The sequence below is a fragment of the Micromys minutus genome (assembly GCF_963924665.1).
Source record: "Micromys minutus genome assembly, chromosome: 1".
Taxonomy (NCBI): domain Eukaryota; kingdom Metazoa; phylum Chordata; class Mammalia; order Rodentia; family Muridae; genus Micromys; species Micromys minutus.
In genome coordinates this window covers 82,754,029-82,780,338 of record NC_137969.1, presented here as the reverse complement: position 1 = coordinate 82,780,338, position 26,310 = coordinate 82,754,029, and positions in this window count along the sequence as shown.

Sequence of the window (26,310 nt, the reverse complement as noted above, 5' to 3'; positions counted from 1 at the left end):
TAAATGGGGAATAGAGAGGTATGTCCCAAGAAGTCCTTGGGCCTTCTTGGGCAAGGAGCCTGGGTATGCTGAGCAGAGAGGGCAGGGGACACGGTCTACTAACTACATCTGTTTGTTCCTCCCATTGCTGGAGGCGTTTGTGGTAAGAACCCATATGAATATTCTTATCACAACCTGTACATTCCCTGTCCTGAGAACTAGGAGATACTGTCTATAGCAGAGGTGATTATAGATAGTTTCTTAATGGGACACGATATAGATAATATATTTTAGATAGAGATTAGATAGAAATACAAATAATAGATATGATATAGAGAGGGAGCTAGAGATAAAGAAATATAGAGATAGAGGTAGAGATGAATATAGAGATTTCTTCTAGGTCTTTGTTTTTTTCAAGCCACCAAGTCTTCATTATCCCCAGAGCCTACCAGATGCTGCTGTCTGTGGGTACCTTCACTTTGTGAGTTGACAGACCTCCCAGTTTTCGCTACATCCCAATCTCCTGAAATCTACAGTGTGTAATAATAGTATGGTTGGGGTAGAGAGGTTTAATTCTCTACTAGAGTATTCAAGGACAAACAGGATGATTGAATCCCAAGAGAAGTGCACACTAGTACCACCTTCTTGTCACCGAAGTCAGTGGGCCAATGACATATCCAGCTTGAGGGATACTATTTGTCTTTTAGTTTGACAACTGCAACACATCAAAATGGGTCTCTCTCTAGCAGCAGCTGGTATGATTTGAGTGTCCATTATACACAGATTTTGGCTATTTGAAGGTACAAAGAGGCCACACAGTATATAAGGTTTAATGTCTATCTTTGGGAACCCTATAATATAGCTAGTCGTACAAGGACTATGAATAAATAGTAGCATAATTCACAAGATTGTGCCTCCCAAGACACCTCCACACTCTCTTTGATTTCTCCAAAGAACCACTCACCCCAGGCCATGCTCCAGGTGACTCTATCTCAAGGTACCCTGCCCTTCCTGGATTGTCTCTCCCCACTCCTCTTGCCCTGACTGGGTTTCCAGTGTTTCTTGATCATCACTTTTGTCATTCACAATTTCTTCTTAGTCTACTTCCTTCGTTAAACATCAGGCTATTGAGGAAGGGAGGCAGTGGTGAGCTTCCGGCTTTATTGCCAGAGAGAGTATGCATAGCTGCTTAACCAATCTTTAATTAATGACTTGGTGCACAATAGGAAGAACATATGCTACATGCTAAAAGCATAAATGCAGACTCTGGAGGAATTTAGGAAGAAATGAAGATAATGCTTCACAGCCATGCAGCAGAACTGTGAAACTGGTGACACGGAAGTGACCTAGCAACCCTAGGGACCTACTTTAGGCACTTCCATGTTTCTCTAAGTGTCATGTTGTCATGGAAGGTATGGTGTGCCTTGATCATGTGAAGCTGATGCAACCTCACTAGTGTTATTCTGAAAGAGGCGGTGCTGGTTCTCTCTGTCTTTGTCTCTTTCTTTGTCTCTCTTTTTCTCTTTTTCTCTGTATCTCTGTCTGTCTCTCCCTGTCTCACCCCTCTCTCTGCATATCTGTGTGTTAGTGTGACAGTAATAGTTGGACTAGTTACTGCTTTCTTCCAATATCTGTTGCCATTTCCCTAAAGCAACTCTAGACAGCTGCTTCTGAGCCATAGGAGCTAATTATCAAAATTTCCAGGCTTATGTTTTGGTGAGAAAGCCTTGTCATTCATACAGATATATGTGTGGAAATATTGAGTATAAGTGACACAGGGAAACCTTTATGAACAAGAATAATATAAAAGAGAAACAATAAAAACAGCTAATGGACAGCTAGACAGAATAAACAGACCAGGCTGGAGTGAGAGGGCTCTCTAGAGATAATAGGACTCAATAAGCTACAACACTATTCTATGCAGATTCCTTTTGTTATCATCAACTATATTGTAAGGTCCCAGAAGGCAGAACTTGAAACATATATCACATACCTCCCTTGGAATCATATCTAAACAGGGACTTCTATAGTTTGGGGGTTGGATGTTCCCTAGAAGCCAATGTTGATGGTTTTATCTCTAGAGTAGTACTACTGGGAGGTGGCTGAACCATCAAGGAGGTTGGTTTTTTTGCCATTGAGGACATGGCCTTGAAGAACATTTTGCAGTCATAGGATTATTTCTCTTCCTATCTTATTTTTGACCCACAAGTTTAGAAGTTTGCTTCACTGTATGCTCTATGCCATTGCTACCTGCCATCACCCTCATCATTGCCCTGTCATGAACAGGAAACAAAAACCATGGGGCCAGCATGAACCTTCTCTCTTGATAGATTAATTCCCTTAAGTATTTCATGATCATGACAGAAATCTGTCTAGCATGGGAACACAAAATACTTACCTCTGAAAATAATTCATTTGTGAATATCCCACATGGAAAAGGCACAATAAGAGCTTCTGGTGGGTCTAATGCTGAGGAAGACCCCAGGCACAGTCCTCTGTAGAAGGAATTTTTATTCTATGTGTAGTGAAAAGAATTGAACCATGTTGGGCAGGTACACTAAACTGTCTCTCAGCCCAAGATCTGGGCTTTGAAGAAGAGTGGACATTATGGTTCTGTGGAAGTAATAACAGAAGCACCGGGGAAAAGTGATTGTATGGTTTCCTTCTCCTAGGGACCTTGTAGGGGCTATTCGGCAGAAAGAACACAGGCTGAAAACAGAAACCTACTACGACTACTTCTCACAGCTGGACCTCAAGAGAAACTATTTTCCTCCTACCTTAGTTTATTCATCTTAAGAGGCTATGTCAGCCTTAATTGGTCTATGATTTTCAATAGTACTTCGACAAGAAAATGTGTAATGGATGACATAAATTAATGATATGCTAAATTATACTATTGAAGGCAATAATAGCTGAGATTTGTACATTGCCTTATATTTGGCAAAGTGTTTTGCATGCATTATTTAATTTGATCCTTACCAAGCCATTGAGATAAATATAATTAATTTATTCATATTTTATGAGCAAGGAATCAGAGAATTAGGGCCTTGTCCTGAAGCTGCCAGTGGAGTATATACTACAGCAAAGACTCAGACTTCCTTTATTTGTTATATGGGGTCTTACTTAGTGGGCTGGTTTACTTATTGTCAGCTATCCATTCTTGCTGTATTTGAGACAAGATGAGTGTTTGTATTATATAGTTATTATTGTTCAAGACATTCTGAAGTATGTGGCTGTAGTAATGTGAATCTGCTCGGTCCATGGGAAGTGGCACTATTAGGAAGTATGGCCTTGTTAGAGGAACTATGTCACTGTACAGGTGAGCATTCAGGTCGTTTAGTGCTCAAGCGCTGTCCCTGTGTGGAAGAAAGCCTCCTCCTGGCTTACTTCAGATCAAGATGTAAAATTCTTGGCTCCTCCAGCATTACAACAGCCTGGTTGCTGCCACGTTTCTCTCCATGGCAATAAGGAACTAAACCTCTGAAACTGTAAGCCTGTCCCAATTAAATGTTTTCCTTTACAGGAGTTGCCTTGGTTATAGATTCACAGCAATGGAATGCAAACTAAGACTGGTCTACTCCTTCTTATATGAATGATCCCTCACACGCCATATGAAAGCTTAGTGATAAATACCATAGGTCTTTATGAAGGGCACAGTGTAAAGCCAGAACCATATACAACAGATGATAGTTCTTCTCAGTTGTCAGCTTGATGAGATCTAGAATCATGTGGCACTGTCCTCTGAGTTATGGGCCCCAGATGGGATAAAAAGGGACAAAGTGAACTACAAACAAGCATCATCACTTCCAGATTCCTGAATGTAGATATCATTTGACCAGCTACTTAAAGACCTCATTGCCTTGCCTTCCCCACCACCATAGGTTAAAAGTGTGATCTATAAGCCAAGTTAAATCCATTCCCTTTATCAGGGTTTTTTTCATCACACTACCAGGAAAAGAAACAAACATCTGCCAAGTCCTATGTCTGAAGCACAAATGCTGGAATATTGTGAAACCCAAAGTGTCTGGGGCTCGTTTGCCTGGGGCTAGTACCATCTCATTCTCTTTACATACCTAATCTCTGTCAAGAAGCCTATAGGCTAACCTGGGCCAAGGCTCCAAGTTCATGCCACCGTACCTGCAGAATCACAGCACACTGTCCCCCAGAAGCATCTATGGAGACTTCGTTTTCATCTTCTGCTCATTCACTTACCTTTCCTGCATGTGTTCTTCACATCCCGCAGAAGCACTCTGATGGATACACAGGCTTATCAAGTGAGTACCACAGGCAACATTTGTTATCCATTTGCAGCACTAGATTTAAACATGGTGGGCAGTCAATAAACATTTGTTTGATTGATTAAGATTCCCAGATGGAGAATCCACATGGTTGGAAGGTATAAAAATGAATCTCCAACAAGTTCTTCCATTAAAAAAGGAACTCAAACAAGAACACTCTTGGCATTTCCTTACTGAGTTTCCATTCGATAAACGTAGTGTGTCTCCAGGCTCACCTTTTATCCCCTCAGTCACAGGGTCTAAGGGCCTTAGAAACTGTGTGTCTAGTATACCTGTTCACTGTTCTTGATCAAACAGAATTAATTTGACTCTTTTAAACTGTGTGTGTGTGTGTGTGTGTGTGTATGTGTGTGTGTGTGTGTGTGTGTGTGTGTGTGTGTATGTGTGTGTGTGTGTGTGTGTGTATGTGTGTGTATGTGTGTGTGTGTATGTGTGTGTGTGTGTGTGTGTGTGTGTGTGTGTATGTGTGTGTGTGTGTGTGTGTATGTTGGGGGGATTGCTTGTGTATGCTTCTGCAGTATATCTAAATCCAGTGGAGATGTTAAGAAGCAATTAAACAAAAAGGTAACATTCATCGTCGTTATTTTTACCTGCATCCTGTTTCTGGCTGTACTGCTTCCTTCCAAAGGGGCCTTGGCACATATGTTGCTTGTGAGTGCCAGCTTTCCCATCTGTAAAATAATCCCCTCCTTGATTCTCCACTCACTGGGGTATTTGGAAGCCAAGGTTGATAATGTCTGTGCTGTGAGTGCTGGGTTGGACAAAGGCATTGCACAAATAAAGGCAGCCCCTCCTATTTATAGTGTACACAGTATCAGAAGAGTGTTTCATGCCCGGTTCCCTCTCTTGTTGCTCCTAACCCCCAAGTCTCCCCTCTACTTGTGCCCAGAAGCTCAATGGTTCAGATCTACCTGTAGTTGGATTAATTGCTCAGACCCCTGTGAAATTTCATCTTATTTTGCCAGCCTGTCTGTCTTTCAAGGCTTCTGTAAGCTCCTCTCTTTATTGAGAAAAAAGACATCATTCGAAATGGCAATTCGTGAGTTCTTTTATTAGGTCAGCCTTTTCCTGAAGGGGCTCCTTGTCCCTTAAGCCATCTCCTCATCTGAAACTCACTTCACACTGTGATAGCTGGATGCAGGGATTCTCTTGCTCAGTTGCCTTGGCAACAGTTTCTGTTTGCTGGGAGTGAAGTTTACTGTTTGGTTGTCATTGTTTTTCCCTCTGTCTCATAGTACAAGAGTGGCGAATAGACTCTGAGAATGAGGCAAAACAAAGGCAATGATCCAGAGTGGCAGGAGGAGAAGGGAAAGCTAGTGTAGAAAACCCCTGCTGGGTCTTTGGAGCCTACAAAGCAATTATATACATTTTATACAATGATACACATTATATATATGGTGAAAGCTCATAAAAGTTAAGCTAGTTTTCATTTACACACAAACAAATAAAGATGTTGGCTGGACAGACTACTCCCCATGAGCAACACAGGACCCAAGAATGTGGCTATCTTCTTAAGCTAGGCCAAAGAGTTTCCACATCCTATTTCCCTTGTCTTCAGTGAGCATAGGTGTTATGCATTCACTGACATTTTCCAAGGATTCACAGCACATTCTGGAACAAATTATCCAGGGTGCTATGTGCATCACATGTATCCTTAACATGGAAACAGTGGCTCAGGTGGCTTTGTATAACCATAGTATGCTTTTAGATGTGATTGTTTTTTTCCTTTGAGTTAGAAAGATGGAGTGTTTTGACCTGTTTTAAATCTTAGGCCATAACTCCTACACATGTATTGGCTTATTCTTTGTGCTCCATCCTTGTATCACAGGAGGAAAAGTACAGTGAGGATAATTTTGTTTGCATACCACCTACAGTTCTTTTCTATTCTACATCATACTTTTTTGTCTATTGGTTGGTTTTGGGTTTTTTGTTTGTTTTTGCTATTTCATCGATCAAGTCTTTATTGGACTTGGCTTATTTTCTGCGTGTCCTGATAGGCACTATGGCTCACTGGTGAAGAAAGCAATAGACCATCACTGCCTTCATAGATGCTGGCTTACCTTAGTCTCTTGGTTAATATAAAGAGTGGCTCTTCTAGTAGTAGGAACCAGATGGAGGTTACAGAGTGACCACCGCCAATATTTACTATAAATTACACTGTGCTCAGTGAGGGCCTTTAGAAACCCTCACTGGTTGATTTGTGTTCAACCATTCACTTAAAGTGCCAGTTTCTCTTTTAAGCACTCCTCGAGCTAGTCACCGCGTGCCATTGATCCTTCAGCCTTCCCTTGTGGCATAGCAGCAGCTCTGCTTCTGTAACATTCTTCAAATCTACCCGCGCAAATTTCTTGTCAGTCTGACTCCATAACGCCCTCTTAGCTGTTATTCCCACATCACTCTTCCCCTTCTCAAATCCATTCTCCACACAGCTGACAGAGTGATCTTTTAAAAATGCAAATTGAATGACATCTTTCCAGTTACCACCCTCCAAAGGCTACTCTGGAGTTGGATTAAAATCATAGCTCTCCACCCTCCCCCATAAATCCCTGGTAGTAGCCACCCGCCACCTGCCACCTCCCTGCTCTCAACTCTCTGATACCACAGGGACACATTTCCTTATTCTTGTAACTGCTCCAACTACCACAAGCTACTAAGAACTAAGCTTCTTGGCCACCATCTTTTGCTTCAGTGTTCACTCTTCCTTACAAAAATACCTTGTAGCATAAGCATATGTAAACATCGGTTGAATTTTTTTTAAAGTAACAGGGATTGGGGGCATAGTGGAAGAATACTTACATAGCATGTTGTGCAAAGTCCTGTATTCAATTTGAAGAGCAGACAAGAGACTCCTATTCTATACCTCCTCAATGGACAACTTATGTATATCCAAAAAGGGCCACACTGCTCAGAGTATTTTAAAAGTTTGTTTAGAGTCTTTTAATATTGTACAAGGTTTTTTTCTCTTCATATTCACTCCTTGGATTTGGTTCTTTTTCATGACATTAAGCCTTCTCCTATGTGTGTAAGGCCTTCATTGTTGCTTAAAGCTCTTAAATCTCACCACTTCTGTTTCCAGGCAAAAAACACTCATCATTCATTTAGTCATTTGACCTATGCTGGTTTTCAAACACTTTTCTTCTTTGCTTTCTTTCCTCTTAAAAAACTTACCCATTTTCATAATTTCCTTTTAAAACATAGTGATTGGTTTAGTTATATCTCCCAACCAGCTAGGGAAGACAGGATGAGTCAATTAACAGAAAATGTTTGGCTAGTGAGAAGGAAAATTGATCCAATGTTATAAAATGTTTAGTGATCACTTACATGAAACTAGCTTGATGTCTGATGAATTAAACCTAATTAAAGGCTCTTCTCGGTCAAACCAAGAAAACCTTCCATTGGATTGTTTGCAATGAACCCATGTACATATTTATGAGATTTTGTAAGAGCTTCTGTGTTCTTAACTGTTCCTAGTATGTGCTGGAGCTTGATAAATAAGGTATCAAAATAATTATCATAAAATTATGCAAAACTCTAAGATCAGGTAATTAATGAAGAAGTATTTGAACTGTCAGTCGTGTCTTGAGCCCTAAAGGGAAAAATAATAACCTGACAATATAAGTGAAATATGAGATCAACCAATTAATTAGCAGAATAATTTAATCTGATACTCTGAAAGTAGGCCAATTAAAATGCACTGTTACTATTTAACATTGATTAAGGAAGGTGCTAGATTCTGCACTCAGTTTGAAAATAGACCTTATCCCTACCCTCAGGGAACTTAAAGCTAATTTGAGCAGCTATGTATAAAGAGACAAAGGAACAGAAGGTGTGGTGTTGATTTATTTCCTGAAGCTCCTCTCCAAGGCCTGGAAACACTTAGGGAAGAACCTTTCCCACTACTCTTCTCTTCCAACCTTCTTGGCTCATTTTCAAACTTGTCTCTCTCAACTTCAGGAGAGGGCAAGAAGGTCAGGGTAGGGCAGAAGAAATGATTAGAACGAGAAAGAAGAAAATGTTCAAAATCTGAACTTTTCTACATTTGATCTACATGATGGGAAGGAAAATCCCGATGATCATTAGTGTCTTCAGTAATTTGTTAGGAATAATTCATCAGTTGCAAACAAAACAACAATAATAAATATAAAACAGACCAAAGCCGTCTAGCTTTCCAGCACACTTAAGGGAAATGCCTGTACCCACTCTCAAACTTAATGATGATATAAGTATAAATCTCAAAGTAGCCCATTAGCTGCTCATTTGACTTGAAGGAATTCTGACCTTTGACATAAATAATAGTAATCTAAACGTGGTTATCATTTGCAAAATGCTCCTTAACCTCTTACCAGCCTTCTCCTAGGGAAAAAAAATTACATTTTATGGTCTCTGTCTTATCACCTGTGTTCTCAGTGCTTTCTGGATTTTTTGGTCAATGTGCTGATGTCTTAACCCTGGCCCTGGACAGAACCCCTTTTCATAAAAGAAACCCCCTCTTTCTCTCTTATGGATTTGGTGTAAGTTTTGGGGATGATCTTTGTGATGCAAGGATAAAAGTTTAAATAAGCTGCACTGAGATTTTCTTCATCTGCTTATCATAGGGACCCTTAGAGCTCATAGAAAAGATGCTGGGAGAGATGATTCTCCATAGCCACTAAGCCATCTCTCAAGAGACTCTCAAGTCTTACCACACATAAGCATCATGCTTCCATTAGCAATTAATAATGCAAAAAGTCGAATGAAGAGATAGAGAGATGGCTCAGCTTTTAAAAGCATTTACTGTTCATGACAGGGACCCAGGTTCAGTTCCCTGTACCAATGTTGTGGCTTGCAATTGTGTGTAACTCTAGCTCTATTGGGTTTGATACCTCTTCTGACCTCTCCCAGTTCAGGCAATGTAAGATGCACATATATACCTGCAAGAAGAACACTGTATACATAAAATGAAAATAGCTCATTGTTGCTTAGATTTTTTTAATGTGTATTTTTAATATGGGTTCTTAAATTCTTTATCCTTCCTTCTAGCCCACCACCCACCAAAGGTAGTCCAAAAGAATGGTTATTAGGATACAGGGGGAGTGGACCACTTTAGAAACTGTTCATTGGAACAAATCCAATCTTCACTGTCAGGAATTCAGCAGTTCAGTTCACAGAAATCAGCGGCAGCTCTATCCACTCAAACAGTGAAAAAATTATCCAGCAGTCCAGTTCAGTAGTGTGAAGATAGCAAACACAAATCAGCAGCAGGTTATGATTTAGCAGAAACACCAGGAGCCATCGGAAGTGACCAAGAGCAGTAGGGACACCAGGAGAAGTTCTGCTATGACTCTCTCAACAAAGTGAAGCTCAGCAAAGATGTCAGACCAACAATGTGGTGCAAAGCTAGCTGTGAAAGCCCTTTGTCAGTGTCCATTAAGACCTAGATACACTACCTCCAAAATCTGTTTGTCTTCCATGGGTCTGTCTTGCCTCACCACATGTCTTGTCTAAACACATGAGTCTGTCTTAACAAAACTCCACAGAAGTCTCTATCAGCTGACATCACTTTGGTAATCGGCCTGAATCTGAGGAAGTGGCAAGAAGCCACCAGAACATGACCAGAAGGTTTTTGGTACATTACTCTCTAAGGAGTCACAACAAAAGAGCTCAGTTATGCAATGTTAGTGAAGAACGCATCAAACATCCTTTTACATGCTTGCTTTAGCAAACATCCCTTCACCTGTATCCACTTCAGGAAAACACCCCTTCATGTTTCTGCCCCAGTAAAATACCATCCGACACAACTGACTCTCCAAAGAAACCATAAGTTTCCAGTTCAACCCTTTAATTTTTGAGACAGGGTTGCTCTGTGTAACATCTGTGGCTGTCCTGGAACTTGCTTTGTAGACCAGGTAGTCTCTGAACTCACAGAGATATACCTGCCTCTGCCTCCCCAGTGCAGAAATTAAGAGGCTAGTGCCACCACACCTGGCTGAAAATAATTCTTTTTATTTTTAAAGGCCAAAATAAATGATCATTTGTCAAAACATGTTAGGAGATGTTCTGAAACAGGAAACTACAGCTGGTTGGGTTAGCACACACCTGTAATCATAACACTAGGAAGGCTGAGGCATGAGGATCCTGAATTTGAGGCTAGTCTGAAACTGTTTCACAAAACTAAATAAAGAACCACTTCTGTTAGTGATAAAATATTAAATTCTTGTGTGTAAGAATGAAAACATGTTTTGAACTCATATGCTAAGACTACTGCTTACTGAAAGGCAATATTACTGGCATTTGTGGTCTACTTACAGGTTCATGACTCTATGTGAGCTCAGAAGTATTTGCCTAAACCAACCACGCTTCGTATAATTTGATTTGGGGATGAGAGTAAAACTATGGGTATAGTACTTTCTTTTATCCTTGGAAGATGCCTTTTTTCTCAGCCCCTTGTGGATGCTTGAAACTGAACTCTAGACTTACTACAATGCTGTGCTTTTCCTATTTGTCTTGTAGCACAGCCAATTGTACAGACAGTGTTCTTCTGTATTTCCGTGGCTTGTGCCCTAATAAAACTTTCCCATCTCTACTCTTGTGTTTAATTGCTATTAAGTAAACTAAGAGTTAGTTGAGCACACACATTCAGGTAACCATAATTACAGATCTGATTACTATGATTGAATATAAGTGACTGAAGAATGGGGAATCTATACAGTCTGGATGTAGTGAACAAAGGAATGAATTGTGTCCTAGACAAGAAAAGTGTGATGATAAGAGATTTTTATCATGTTGGTCATAATGACTCCAAGTTGACTATTTTTTTTTATTTTACAAATGATCCATTCAATATTCTTAGAGCATTTGACCATGGTTTTAAACATGAGTACTTAAAACTATGAGGAAAGAGTAGCCCTGTAATTGAGCTCTTACCAAAGCTAAATTCTCCATTTTTATTACTTCCTTTTATTGTTATGACCGAATACCAGACAAGAGCAGCTTATTGGAGGCAGTTTCTTTTGGCTTACACTTTGAAGGGATACAGTTTATCGTGGAAGGGAAGCCATGGTAGTATAAAGCAGATGCTCACATGATGTCTAAAATCAGAAAGAAGAGAGAAATAAATGTTGATGTTTAGATTGCTTTCTCCTCATTTTTAATTAATAACATATGAACACATGTGAAGGAATGCACATATGTGTGTACATGTAGATGTTGAGGCCAGAGGTAGGTACTGGGAGTCTTTATTCTCTGTCTTATTTGTTGATACAGGATCTCTCACTGAATCTGGAGCTCATCAGTTCATCAAGACTAACTGCCACCAAGCCTTAGCATCGCACTGTCTCTAAATATTCAGTACTGAGATTACAGGTATGTGCTGTCATTTTCTGCTTTTAATGTGGATCCCAGGCATTTGAACTGCAGTCTTCATGCTTGCATGGCAGGCACTTTCCTGCTTCATCATCCTAGCCATTTGCTTTTTTTAAAAAAAAAATCAGTCTTTTACCCCAGTCAATGGAATGGTGCCCCCCACATTCAGGGTGGATCTCTTTTCTTTTCCAGGGGTGTATTTTCTGGGTGATTCTAATCCAGTTAAGTTGACAATGAAAACTACCCACCATACCAGTGTTATTTCATAAAGTCCTCACACCTACAGGGAAAGTCTTATATCCACATATTACAGAGAGAAACTGATCATCAACATAGAGTAACAAGGTAATTGGCTCAAGTCTGCCTGGTATGAATTTGCTGCAATGGTTTCTCTATGCTCTTGGTCCCCTTGGTGACAGTGTTGGTGTATAAAGACTACAGTGGTTGCTTGGACATAGATTCCTGTATCACATCAGTTTACATAGTCCTTGCATGCACTGGCTTTCCCTTCTCTTCATGTGTTTTATAGATTTACAATATTATAACGATTTGCTGAAACTTGGGTGTTAGTATCTCCATGGTGAGCTCTCCTTCCTCTCTGTGCTCACATCTGCACTGTTGTAATCACCTGATTAGTTGGGTTTACTTATTTACTGCTTTGCATGATTTTCCTGTTCAGCTCAGTCTAAATCATAATGTATGTCCCCCACCTCTGCTGGGACAGAAGAAATGGAGGAAAAAATGGAGTAGTTTTTTTTTTTTTTTTTCAGTCTGACAGTTGCAATGTATCACTTTCTTTGTCCTGAGGGCTAAAACAATATTTGAAATTGCAGCAAATTGGGATCCCTGGGCCAAATCCATCTTTCTCTGCAGAGCTTTCTCCTCTTTCTTAGAATTCCTTGAGGTTTCTCATTATTTAGTGTCACTAATACAAAGCCTGGTTCCTTCAAGTAAAACCTACACTATCTTCTCTTGAACTCAGGTCCCCAGCCCAGAAGGTGTGGATCAAACAATGTTAGGGAAAGTTATGTTCTCTGAGCTCGATAACGGAGGCCAGTGAATAACTTTAAAAAGTAATGTTTTTCAAACTCTGTTTTGTCCTAAATGAAACAACACCGGAAAGTAGGTGGTAACCTAGAAGAGCCAGCACACAGGGCAACTGATAGGCAACTCTAGAGGGGCATGCAGCATGCTTGAGGAAGAGCCCTGTGCATCATGCTGAATGACGTGCATACTTGTTCATGGTTTGGAGAGCTTTATAGTCAGCGAAGCAGAACAACATGGGAATTACTTCAATTATGTGAATCAATGACCCAGTTAGGAATCTCCTTTTGTACACAAAGTCCCTGCATTTACAAGGTGGGTCAGTTGTTTGAATGGCCAAATTTCACCTGGTCTTTGTTAACATTTATTCTTAAAATGCATATTCACCCAACTAATAGCCTGGTCTCTGCTAATGGAATTTCCTCCAAATGTGTAAGTGCCTCTAAGTAGTTTAGAAAGTTTAAACTTCAGTGAGTATTTTACATAGAGCCTATTGATTGTTAATAGAAGTTCTAAAAGAAATAGAAGTCAGCAGAGAGAACCATTAGAATGCAGATGGGGCAATTACAGACTACATCGTGACTCTGTTATTGATTATGATTGCTGTCTCTTGTCAAGTCAGAGGTGGTTGGAGAAGGTTGCACTGTATCCTGGATTGTCTGGTGTGGTAGTAGAGAAGGGACAGACTAATATATCTTTGTCACAGGAACAATACCTAAGGTTGAATGATGTTTTAAAAAAAGGTTTGGTTATTCAAAAACTTCACTTGCCCCTACATTGAGGGTTTGATGTGGTTGTTTGTCTCTGACTGTATCCTTTCAACTTGCCACTTTTTTTTTTTTTTTTTTTTTTTTTTTTTTTTTTTTTTTTTTTTTTTGGAGTACCTACCCACCTTCATAGCATCTTCAGAAGCGCAATTTCATGAATAAATTTTGGAAATAACTTGAAGGTGGTTGATTGCCGAGGAGGCAGTTGCCTCTGCTTCTCTTAGAGACATATTAATAAAACACCAGCGAGGTTCTTTATTCAAAATAACCAGTAAGAAATGAGTAGATGTAAAAAAAATTGATTCAATGTCTGACAGGTAGTGTAAAATGACCATACCATTAATACATTAAAATGTATATTGTTTAAGTAAATATATATAAAAATACATATATGCTTAACATATATGATGCCTTTTTATTTAAATGTACATTATTTAGAAAGCTTGTCTACATATTGTAGGAAATTATATGCTAAGGCTTAAAAGGCCTATAATGGTAGTCCCTATGGTATATTTCAGGAGGTTGATTTTCTCCACAGACTGTGGTAATTTTAACAAGAGTATCCTAATATGAGTCAAATGCTCACAGACAACTTCCATGTAGTGAAAATTGGGTCTGAAATAGGATTCTGGACTGTCATTTTCATAAATTAGATGAATGTTATGCATGTAGTCCCATTTTTAATAATTTTAAAATCTGAAATGAATAATAAGACCCCACTAGAAACTTTTTCTTCAGGAAAAAGATATTGCTTTATCTTCATCTGATTGCTTCACTCCTGGTCCCCAGGCTTCATCTGGACATAGTATCCCAGCAGGAGACAAATTGCTGTCCTTTCTTAATCCATTTCCAAAGACAACAAAACTAAGCATATAGATGGGATGTAGGCTGCAAGCTGCCCCTTGAAAGCATTTAGTTGTCTGCAAAGTCTCATTGTATTTTGGAAAGCATTAGAATTCTCAATAACAAAATGCAGAAATCTTGCTTTTATGAATCTATTTATTAATAGATATTTAAACTTTCAATAATGGTCAAATACTTATTTGTGAGGTTTGAGCTGAGAACATAGAAATGCTAAGATAGAAGATAAGTATCTCCTGTTCGCCAAGGTCAAGAATAAGAAGGTAGACCTGCATCCACCAGTCACTATGTAAATCAAAGAATGATAAGTTTAACAGGATAATACATCTTGAGAAAGACTCTTATACCAAATGAACTTTGAAGTTTTTTCCTTAACTTCATCAATGCTAATTTTATTAGATAAATTGGCCAGAGAGCCTGTAAATTATTTACATAATGTCATCAGCTCAAAATTTCTTGGATATCCTTCTCTCAGGAAAACTGAATTCTTTATGCCTTCTGGATACATGAACTGTTGGATAAATACCTCAAACAACATAAAACAAATTTCTATATTATGTGCTTATACAATGTACATACTACCTACATTAAATAAAACTCATAGTTGATTTGAATTATATTTGATATTCAATCTGACTACTCCTGTAGATTTCAAACATATATACCTTTTTTTACAGTATCCCCCACCACTACCCAAATGTTTCTCATTTTGGAAGATCATTTATTTTCTTAAGATATCAAATAGTTTGGGGGCCTAAATAAAGCCTGAGAATGCTGTTGAGTAGATTATCAGAAATCAGCAGGGTTGGAGACTGTGGAAGATGGTCTTTTCCCTCAGAATCAGATTTGGACCCCACCTCCTGTTTCCTTGGTAACACTCTAATTTTAAGAAATGAGGAGGAAGCACAATATCCTCTTCTTAAGTGAAATATCATGTTGAAGGATGGAAGAAGGATCCCATGTTGTCTTTTTAGGGTTACAAACACTGCACAGTGAGGACAGGTGAAGGTAGTTCAGGATTTGTTTAACTTGCAGAGAGAGCGTTGCCTCCTGGTAAAGCACTGCTGTTTTACAAATTAAAACTTTCCTCTTCAGTTCTTTTAATCTACTTTGTTATATAATATTTTGGTCCAAAGAATGGGATGCCAGTTGTAACTGGCCCTAGGAGGAGATATGGCACTTTAAACTATACAAAATATTGTGTAAGATCACAAAAATGTGCTATTGTCTGTTTCCTTAAGACTTACTCCAAAAATATCAGTCAATCAAGTGAGTCCAAATTAGTCCTCAGGAAAATATCTTGTCCCAGAAGTATGTTATAAGGCCAGGGACACTTCTCAGTAAATAAAGGTGACACCAAGATTGACACACTCATGACTGCTGAAGTTTGATCCCTAGGACCCACGTGGTGGAAGGAGAGAACCAACTCACACAAGTGTTCTGTCCTCTAAACTCCAAACATGCATCATGACCAGCAAGTAAACACACATACACACATGCACATGCACACTCACACACACACACACACACCCCACAAACACATTTATACACATACTCATATATAGAGACCCACCACACAAATGCACACAAGCATATATGCAAGCGCATATACTCACATACATATGTACATACATACACATGTATACAAATGCATGAATGCACACATATACACACATAAACTCCCACTTACACATACGTGTATACATATGACACACAGATACCCAGACATACATGTACACTAGCTTACACATACACACACAGAGATATACACACATGTATATACAAACACAGAGATACATACCATCACTACCATAAGTCAATGAATAATTGCAATTAAAAAGCCTTTAAAATTATAAAACATCTGAGATGTTTTCTGTTAAGAAAATTAGAAGAATAACTATTCCCTTAAGGCAGTGTTTTTTTTTTTTTTTTTTCTAACACTGCAACCCTTTAGCACAGTTCCTCATGTGGTCGTGACCCCCAACGATAAAATTATTTCATTGCTACTTTGTAACTGTAATTTTGCCATTGTTATGAATCATAATGCAAATATCTGGGTTTTCCGATGGTCTTAGGTGACCCCTATAAAAAGGTAATTTGACCCTAAAGGGGTCTTGACCCACAGGTTGAGAACCTTTAATGACATGTGTATGAGGTACTTACATCCACCAGAAGCTCCTCATTGTGTGTAGATGCTTACTGTTCTACCAGCATGCTCTCTGTAGAAAGTATAACTTTTCTCTGCTTTCAGAACCCCTCCCCCACACACACAATATTAGAACTGGTCCAAGTCCTAAGAATACTCTAGGCATTCTCTCTCTATCTCTGAAGACACTCTCCCTCCCACCACATACAAGCAACTATTGTGACTACTGTTGCTTAGCTAACCTAATTTCTAGCCCTCTAACTCAGATAGTGTGACTTTGTTTTTTTCCTTTGTCCATGATCTTGGCAGCACTACAGTCTCCAACTACCTTGCTCTGTTGTTTCTTTCTGCTCACACTCTAATATAATTGTCTCTGAGTTTTATTCTAAGTCTGTGCTAAATTATTTTATCTATGAAACCAAGGGACTATAAAAAGATCTCATATTCTATGGCAACGGATTTTAGATACTAAGACTAAAGGTTTTCATTCATTTCCTGTTGGAGGAGAGACGTGTGGTTTATACTGACTAAAGTTGATCACTTCCTTTACACCTTCAGTATTAGCCCTGAGTCCCAGAACAATCACATAGAGTCTGCCATGAAGTAAGAGTACTGAATTTGGTGGAAATGTAATGTGAAAACACTTTGCTGTGGGCATGTCTTGAGATGACTTCTCAGAGCATCATAGATGAATCAGAAGAGATATCTAAGGTTGGAATCTCCAATAGGCATACAACTTTGGCAAAAACCCAACTTTGTCTAATATATTGTTCTATGAACTATCTATACTTTCCTCAAAGACATTAGAGGTTATGATGTTATTTTTAGCCTCTTTTAAAGTTATTTTTAAATAAAATATAGTTATACTACTTTACTTCCTCCTTTACTTTTCTCACTCTAATTCATTCCATGCCTCTCCCTTTCAAATTGATGAGATTTTTTTTCTATTATTGCATGCTTGTGCATGTGCAGGCATACACACACACACACACACACACACAGAGAGAGAGAGAGAGAGAGAGAGAGAGAGAGAGAGAGAGAGAGAGAGACTCATATACATATGTACATAAATGTATAAATACAATCTACTGAGTCCATAAAGTATGTCTTTTATGTATATGACCTCAAGGATTATCACTTCCTACTGGATTACCAATTAGAGGGTTCATCTCTGGGTGAGACTAATTTTCTCTCTCTCATAAGTCACTAGTTGCCTGTAATTATTTGTCTACTGATGATATCTTATGGCATTTTCCCTTTCTAAGTAAGCATGTCTAAGTCAGCAGTGAGATAGTGCTTCTCTCAAATGACAATGAAGCCACATCTGTGATTCCTCAACAGTATGGCTGTTTAAACAAGACCCCAAAAATGACATTGTGGTGTCAATTTTAAGTTACCACTAGCCTAGGTGAAGGATACACATATGGCTGTAAGGCATAATTTCTAGTTATAAAGAATGTTTCTGAAAACGATTAGTATTTGAATCTGTGGATTGAGTACAGAAATCACACTGTCATCTAATGTATGTGGAAACTGTCAAGTGCCTGAGGACCCGGAGAGAACACAAAGACATGTAAAAGCGAATATCCTTCGATCTTGAACTAGGACACCTTTCTTCTCTCCTTTGAACATTAGAACTCCTGTCTTTGAACTCCAAGATTTGTACTAGTGGCCTCTTGGCTTCTCAGGCTTTGGATTAGAAAACTTTTCACTATTTGCCTCCTGTGATTCTTGGATCTTTTGACTAAGACTGAGCCAAGTTCATTGTTCCTGTTTCTCTAGCTCATAGATGACATATTATGGAAATCCCTTGCTTCCATAATCACATAAGCCAATTTTTCTGGTAAATCTGTTCTCATATGTATCTGGAACTATAACGATCTATAGTGATATCTATCTGTCTATTAATATCTATCAGTATATATTCATATCTACATTATTTCCATTTTTTTCTCCTTGGAGAATTCTAACGACTTAGAGACCTTGGACAAATTTTTTCTTCCTAAACTCTTAGTGTCTCTTTTCCACATGTCATTGACTCCTGTAAACGACATGAAATTGGATGGCAGCCTCCAGGGCAGCCTTATCACATTCTTTTTCTTCCCATTTTTTTTTCTGTTCTTTCCTAGAAATCACAGGGTTTCTCGGGGCTTCTTTCCATCACTCTGTGTAGAGCTCTCTCTTCACTCTCCAAGGTCAAACTCTCTTACAAACTCAACATTTTCCCCTTTCGATATCTACCAAACTAACATAGGAGTTCTTCCAAGAAATTGGCCATTTCCTCTGTTCCTTATTAAGGTTGACAGTGAAAGGGTTTTCTTGTGGCCTTTGGATTAAAACTGTAAAGTCATTCTTGGTTACCTTTTGCCAAGCACTCAGCCCATCTCATTGATTGTCTCTCACTAACTACCTTCTGCCTTTCACTTAGTTCTTACTGAAAAGGCTTTACAGCCAGTCTCTCCACCCCTCTTCTCACCAGCACAGACTAAAATTACAGCATTCCCATTTCGAGCCACTGGTGATCCTCCACTAAGGTGTAAGAACACCTGATAGTTACAGTGTTTGAGTTGACTGGACTCCTCTTAGCCATCTGCTCTTCCATGTTCAGTCTGACACTTTAGATGCATTTTTGCCTCGTTACCACAGATTCATCTGCTGTTTCCCACAGATACTGCGACTTTTGTCCCTTTCTTCTTTGACAAGAGATCACTGGCTGCTCCTAAAACCTAGACTTCACCTTTAAAGGTTCAACACTCAGGCTGTACATTCTTTTCAGCACCTCCTCTTGGGTGGAACCCCCGCCTCTGTCATTCTATCCCTCTACCTTCCACTCTGCATCTTATCGAAAAGGAATTCTCCCTCTTGTGAGTTTACACTTAATTTTTTAATTAGCCAACTTTTCTGTATTTCTATTTATAATCCCATGTCACTTTATCCATAGCTCTTCGGGCAATTACTGCACTTTGCCTTGATTCCTGAGATGCTTCTTCGTAAATCTCTGGTGGATGAGTGAGCACAGCCATTATAGATTTTCTTCCTCTAACAAGTCTGCTTTCATATCTCAAAGTCAATTGAAAGAATATTATACATGGGGTGAATTTATGTTTGCTTTCAATAAGTTATTTTAAAAGATAATTTGAAAGGGTGCTTATTTTTAGTGTGGAATTGCAATTCATTATATAACTATAAAAGATAAATTAAGCTGAAGGGTAGGATCATTTTATGATATCTTCTTGAAGAGCATTTGAATCAAAATTTGTATCTTCAAGCAAAAAATAAGCCATGGTCAACTCATAGTAAAAATGACAATAGTAATTTAATAATTGTCTATGGAGGACCAAATATGTTCCAAAGACTTCCATATAATATATACAGTCATTTTACCCTCATATTTTACAATTGCAAATTGAAGTTCAGAGAGATTAACTGCAATTATCTAAGCACTCAAGCTTAATATTTGAAGTTCATGCTTCAATTTTATTTCTCGAGATGAGAATATATTTGCCAACGTATTTCCAGTTATTCACACTTTGTGTAACTCCAGGAGCATCTCTTCTCCCTCCTTAACCTACTCCACTTTTGGACTGTCCACAGTATGACCTTTTGTCCAATCAACATGAAGGCACAATTCTCTTCTTCCCAGACTTTATGATGGTCGTTCCCAGAGATCTGACCAGTCAAGGATTTCCCTCCTGATGATTCAGCACAGGATATTGCCTAGGACTGCCTTCATGGGAAGGTATTGTGTCTGAACTCAGTGCACTGGTCTGGGCATGGTGTGTGTGTGTGTGTGTGTGTGTGTGTGTGTGTGTGTGTGTGTGTGTGTGTGTGTGTGTGTGCAGCTGAATGAAATACCATGAGAGCCACTTCTTGGAATTATAGAAGAATGTGGGGTCTAAATCCTAGATAGTGTGCTCAGAAGCCATGGAAATTCTTAATGTCACAGTTTCCACGTTGGTATATTAGTTGGGTGAAGCAATAATGCCTAAATGATTTGAAGACTGGAGTGTACACAGGCCCAACAGGTATCTCGATTCTTTTATAATTAATATCACAAGAATGTTTTTTCCTTCATCAGGCTTGTGACTCTTGTGACAAAATATCACAGCCTAAAAGGCTTAAAACACACACACACACACACACACACACACACAGAGCTGGTTCTCATCCCATACCTACCCTGGCAGTGTTGCCCTGCCTCCTACTCTTCTGTCTGTGTGATTGTCTTTGCTTTCTCTCTTATGTGGACACTTGTGCTCAGTGGGAGAGTGGAGTGTGCTCACCTCTCCTCAGCATCCTTCACACAACTCCTTTGGCAAAGATCCTTCTTCAAGGCAGAGAGCATTCGCAGGCTCTGAGGCTTAGAATCTGGACACGCTTGGAGAAGGGACAGAATTTAGCCAGATACTGTCCTGAAGGGTTGAGTAAGTTCTCTGTTGGGCAGGTAGAATGTACAAAGCCTAAGGAATGTTTACTGATGAGATGGAACAATGATGACATTGACATCCAGATGGCACAATGTGAAACCAAAACCGATTCCAAGGTCACGAGAAAGGCATAGGAACCCAGAGAAACTGCCCAAAATAATGGGAAAAGGAGAAGACACAAATTTGTGTAGAATTCAGTTCTACAGACTGCATTTCCCCAATTCACGGTGCAGGAGAGGGGCTACTTCTGTATGGCCTACACAGGGATACTATTAAGCCATCTCTGAGGCTTTTAATTGATGGTACTATAAACACAGCCTGTTCAAATGTTTCATTTGTGTTTTCTTTAAATGCAACATGTTTAAAAAGTGATGGACAGCAGAAAGAAGTGAGTATACCTGTCTTTGAGCATCTGATACAGCAGCCACTGGATAATAGTGCCTTATGCTAACAGTGGATTTTAGGATGAGTGACCAACATTGGTCTGCTGAAAGTCCCCCAGGTAACACATCTCCCATCTCATTTATTGTGCTGTGGCCTGGAGGCTGGCTGTCAGTGGCCCCTATGGTGTCCATGTTCCTGTCAGCAGCCGGTAAATGATATTTCCTACACCTGGGTGGGTTTGCTTGCCACATGATTGACATGAAGCCCTAGAATTTGACTTTTGTGACCTTGAGTCATCAAAAGGCTAAAATCTCTGCTCATCTGTGTGATGCAGATTATCTAGCTGCCAGAAGGAGGGGGAGGGGCGACATACAATAGACAGAAGTAGCCTGTGTCAGCCACAACTCTTCTTGTGCCAGCCCAGTATGGGGATCCACCCTACACCTGAATGCTATATCACATTTAAAAGGATTTAGAAGGCCAGGTCCTGGCCACGCTCCCAATTCCACTCCTACCTTCTCCAGTCTCGAGATTTCTATCTTTATATTTGTCTACTCTGCTTCCAAACATCCCATCCTCCTGTTCCTGTCACCAGGACCCCTTCCTGCAGGTTTTGGTGGCAGCCCTAAGATGCTCATGACAGGAGCTTCCTGTTCTCCCAGCCTGCACTGCTCTCGCTGGCACCATTTGAGATTTAGTGCGGTAGAGCCCTTTCAGAGGCTTGTTGGCAGTGGAAGAGAACTAGGAAGCCGGTTATCAGTCTGCGTCCACTCACAAGGCTCTATGCTTTTATTTTACCCCTTGGAATCCTATAGCAATGGCTCATCTGAAAAGATGGTTTCTCTCTCAGTGGGAGCTTCCTATGACATTGGAAAGAGTGTCATGTGCCTGTTAGCAAGGGCAAAGTTTGCCTGGATTCTCTTCAGGAAAGCACCAACCCTCTTGGTCTGTGACCAATTGTGACATGTATTGCCTCTCACCCCCGAATCTCTAAGAGTACAGCGGAATATTGTGCAATCTCTCCTTCCCAACACATTTTAAACTACCAGGGACTTAAAGCTCACTTGGAAGATAGGTAAGGTTGAAAGGATGAAAAATGCTTGCAGAGGGACAATGTCTCTCACCAGCATAGGATAGACACCGCTTTGTTTGAATTTGAATCTCTATTTGTACCGATTTCTTGATGTTCCTAAACTTTCTTATCTGGTATCAAGGTAAGTGAAGTGTTTTGTTTTGTTGCTTGGTTGTTTTGTTTTGATTTTTGTCTTATTATTATTTTAACATACAGTGTGCAGACATCAGTCTTCTGTGAAAGTCTTCAGCTTATGTTCAAGTCAACAAAGAGCATCTCCCTGGTGCCTTGACTGCACTTCCATTTTTTAAGGAAGTCTGGAATAAAGCCGGTTTTGTAGTCAGAGTACACAGGTGCACCAGGGAATCTTGCACAGCTCTGAGAGTGGGACAGGGGGAGAGAAGGACGCCACCCATAGAAGACAGCAAAAGTTGGAGCAGGGAAGAGTAACCATGGCAGAAAGTTATATTCCCTGGTGATGATGTCATACCTAAAGCTTTTGTTTCCTCTCTTTATCTCCCCCAATTTTTCTTCCCTTCTTTCATTTTCTTTATGACAGTCTCCTATATAGCTGAGGCTAGCCTTAAACCCATAGTCCCTTTGCCTAAGAGTTGGGAATACAAACACAGGACACAATGCTCAGCTCCGAAACTATTTCATAAGTGCTCCTATAGGGAATAGTCATTTCAAATTATCCCCTAGTCTTCCTGATGTAACAATTAACCCATTTACTTAAACCAGAAAGTCAGATCCTTCCCAGTGATTGCTGTCTTCCTGTCTCTCTGGCTTCCTCTAGTCATTTTAAATACCACCTCTGTCCCCACATATGGCTACCCTGGCCAGCTTGCTTTTTCAGACATTTTCTAACTCTCCTGTCTCTAGTATTTCTCCATTATGTCTCTCCTGTATTCTGCTACAGTTGCCAATTGAATCACATTATGGGTCTCTCTGCTATCTTTGAAAAGAACTTTTCAACTTCCTATCAAACCACAGCCCAGCTTTCAGCTTGCACAGTATATACTGAGCACATCCTAGCTCTTTCTACTCCATGATGGGTACAGTCATTCTCTGCATCTGCAGATAGGTTTCTGCAAGTCCAGTTATCTGCTGCAATGCATGGTCTAAAAATACCAACAAAACTAAAATTTCCCTGGAAAAAAAGCAATCTATGCATTTTAAATGATCTTTATGGTGAAGCCTGGCTCAATCCCATTCTACCTACCCACTTACCTCTTTGTCTAGAGTTCACATTGCATGTCATCTGCCCCATAACAGTTGCAGCACATCAACTTCCAAATGTCTGTTTTTTATATGATGTCTCACCTATGTCTTTCTATTTGGTCCAGTGTAAGGCACTGCCATTATCCATATCATTTCCAGACAACATCTAGATGTCAATTACCTGACCATTAATCATTAGCTTTCGAGTTTGTTTCTACACAACTGGGTAATTGGAGAGTCAATGGCGCCTTTATTGTATTGCCTCTTGTGCTCAGGAGGTTGCCCAGAGCATGGTAGGCTTTTGTCCAGTATGCTCATTCATCAAGAGACATTTCCATGTCCTTTGCTGTGGTAGGTAATGGTTAAGGCTCTGGACTGTAGATATGAAAACAATGGGGCAAAAATTCTTTCCACTCTTGGAGTTTACATTCTGGATAAGGAGCCAAGGAGCTATTCAAGAAAAAATTATCATGCTACAAAATGATAAATGCCAAAAGGGAGACAGAGGTCTACCCAGAGCAATGCGAGGAAGAATATATATGGAATGAGTGATCTGGTTCTTCCCTGAGGAGGAGCATTATAAAATTCCAGGACAAAGAAAAAAAGAAATGCCCTTAAGGTGAATAAATTTCAGAGAAATTCAGAGGTCTATATGCTACATATTACACTTTAAAATTCAGTTTTGATCCAATCTGTGATAGGACATCTTATAAAAAAACCTATGGTCTATTAGCAAAATGTCCAAACAGATATTTATTTATAAATATATAAATGATTTTGCAAGCCAATTTTATTGTCAGATTCTTGTATTTTATACCCGACTGTTGGCATCTGAACTTGTATAGTGCTTTCTGTCTACAGGACTGCATGCTTTGTTGGCCTTAAGAATAGAAACTCATGAACCCATAGAACCTGTTTATTATAGCATTCTTTCTCTGCCTCAGACAAAGTCCTATAATATGTTATAGGAATGCAAAAGGTGACTTGGGACCCAGATAATGTGGCTTGTGTTGTGATTCTTTCCAGCACCAACCAAACACATATGGACTCACATACCTTCATACACTCTATTCAAATGAACATGTGCTCCCAATTCACTCATATACATCGCCCTTGTTTTATTCACATGTATGAACATTCTCACACATAGACTCTCACACAATCACTTCTCAGACACATACACTCATACATATGCTGTCACCCCCTTTCTTCATTTACATACATATGAACTCTCATTCACTTGTACCTTCATAATACTATTATTACACACATTCACACACTCATATGATGACCTCACACATGCATACTCTCACTTACTCCTTGTACATTAAACATTATTACTTTGACATATTTATATTCAATAACATACTCAAGAGTCATACATGCCCCCAATAGCAAGTTCTCATAAACTTCGTGGCCAGCTTATATTCTCAGACATATTCACACATCCTTCCAGTAGTGCCCCACTGATACCTGGTTCTGTGCTCAGCCCTTGTAGAAGGATAACTGAGGTGCTCTATCCCAAAACCAGACTTTGTAATCATCCTATATCTTTCCTTGGGTATTCCAGAAGGAAGCAACCTAAGGAATGATCGTGTTTCCAAAATTGGTTTCCACAAAGTCATTTTCAGGCTATGTCTGAGTTTTTTGCTAAGAAATCCAAATGATTCAGATGCCTATGTAACTGTGATAGCTCATCTCAACATCCCACCCACAAAGCTCAAACATAGACGTCTTCAGCCAGAATAACTCCAAATGTGACCTTATTTGGAAACTGGACCCTTAGAAAAATGTTTAGTTGAAAATTCTGGCATATAGATAATTTAGTAAGAGTATTTTCCTCGTAAGAAGAGAGGCCAGACCCTAAATAAGAAGCTACAGGCTACAAACAGCTTATGACTTCTGAAGAAAAAGACAGGTTTTTTTTTTTTTTTTTTTTTTTTTTTAAGGTGTAGCTTTAGAATCAGTAGTTCTCAACCTGTGGCTCACAACTTCCTTGGATGGGTAAACAACCTTCCATGGGGATCTGTATCAGATATCTGCAACAAGAAATTTGCATTAGGATTTAGACAGTAGCAAAACTACAGCATGAAGAAGCAATGAAAGAATTTTACAGCTGGGGTTCACCACAACATGAGGAACTCTATTAAAGAGTTGTTAACATTAGGAATGTTGATCATGCTCCAGTGAATGTCCCCACAGCTATTCTTGGTAGCATGGATCATAGTCAATGGGTTATTTAATATAAAAAAGGACAAAGAAATATGAAGTGAGAGAGTAGAAGGTCTAGTGTGAGTGGATCTGGATATTAATAAAATATATGAGCAAACAAGATAAATAGACAGACAGACAGACAGGCAGACAGACAGACAGTGTGTTGGGTAGAGAACCAGGGCATAAAGAACATATAAACTATTGAAAAGGAAAGAGAAGTCAAAGGTGTAAGAGAGTCTTTAGGAGGAACAAATCTTACTAACCTTACTAACACGTTCAGTTTGCACTTCTTGCCTCCCAAACAGGAAGAAAATTAATTTATTTGTTGCCCACACCCAGAATCTATTATCCCTTGTTATGGTTGCCTGATACCATGGCATTTCTTTCTCTATTGTCAACTGTGGCTATTTGCCCTATTGAACAATACTCTTCCCTCTTTTCTCAAAATATCCGTGAATTCTGTGACTGTGGCATTCCATAATAATAGAATTCCCAGACAAGAGATAGATGGCATGGCTTTTCATTCAACACCATAAAGACATTGGAGAATGACTTC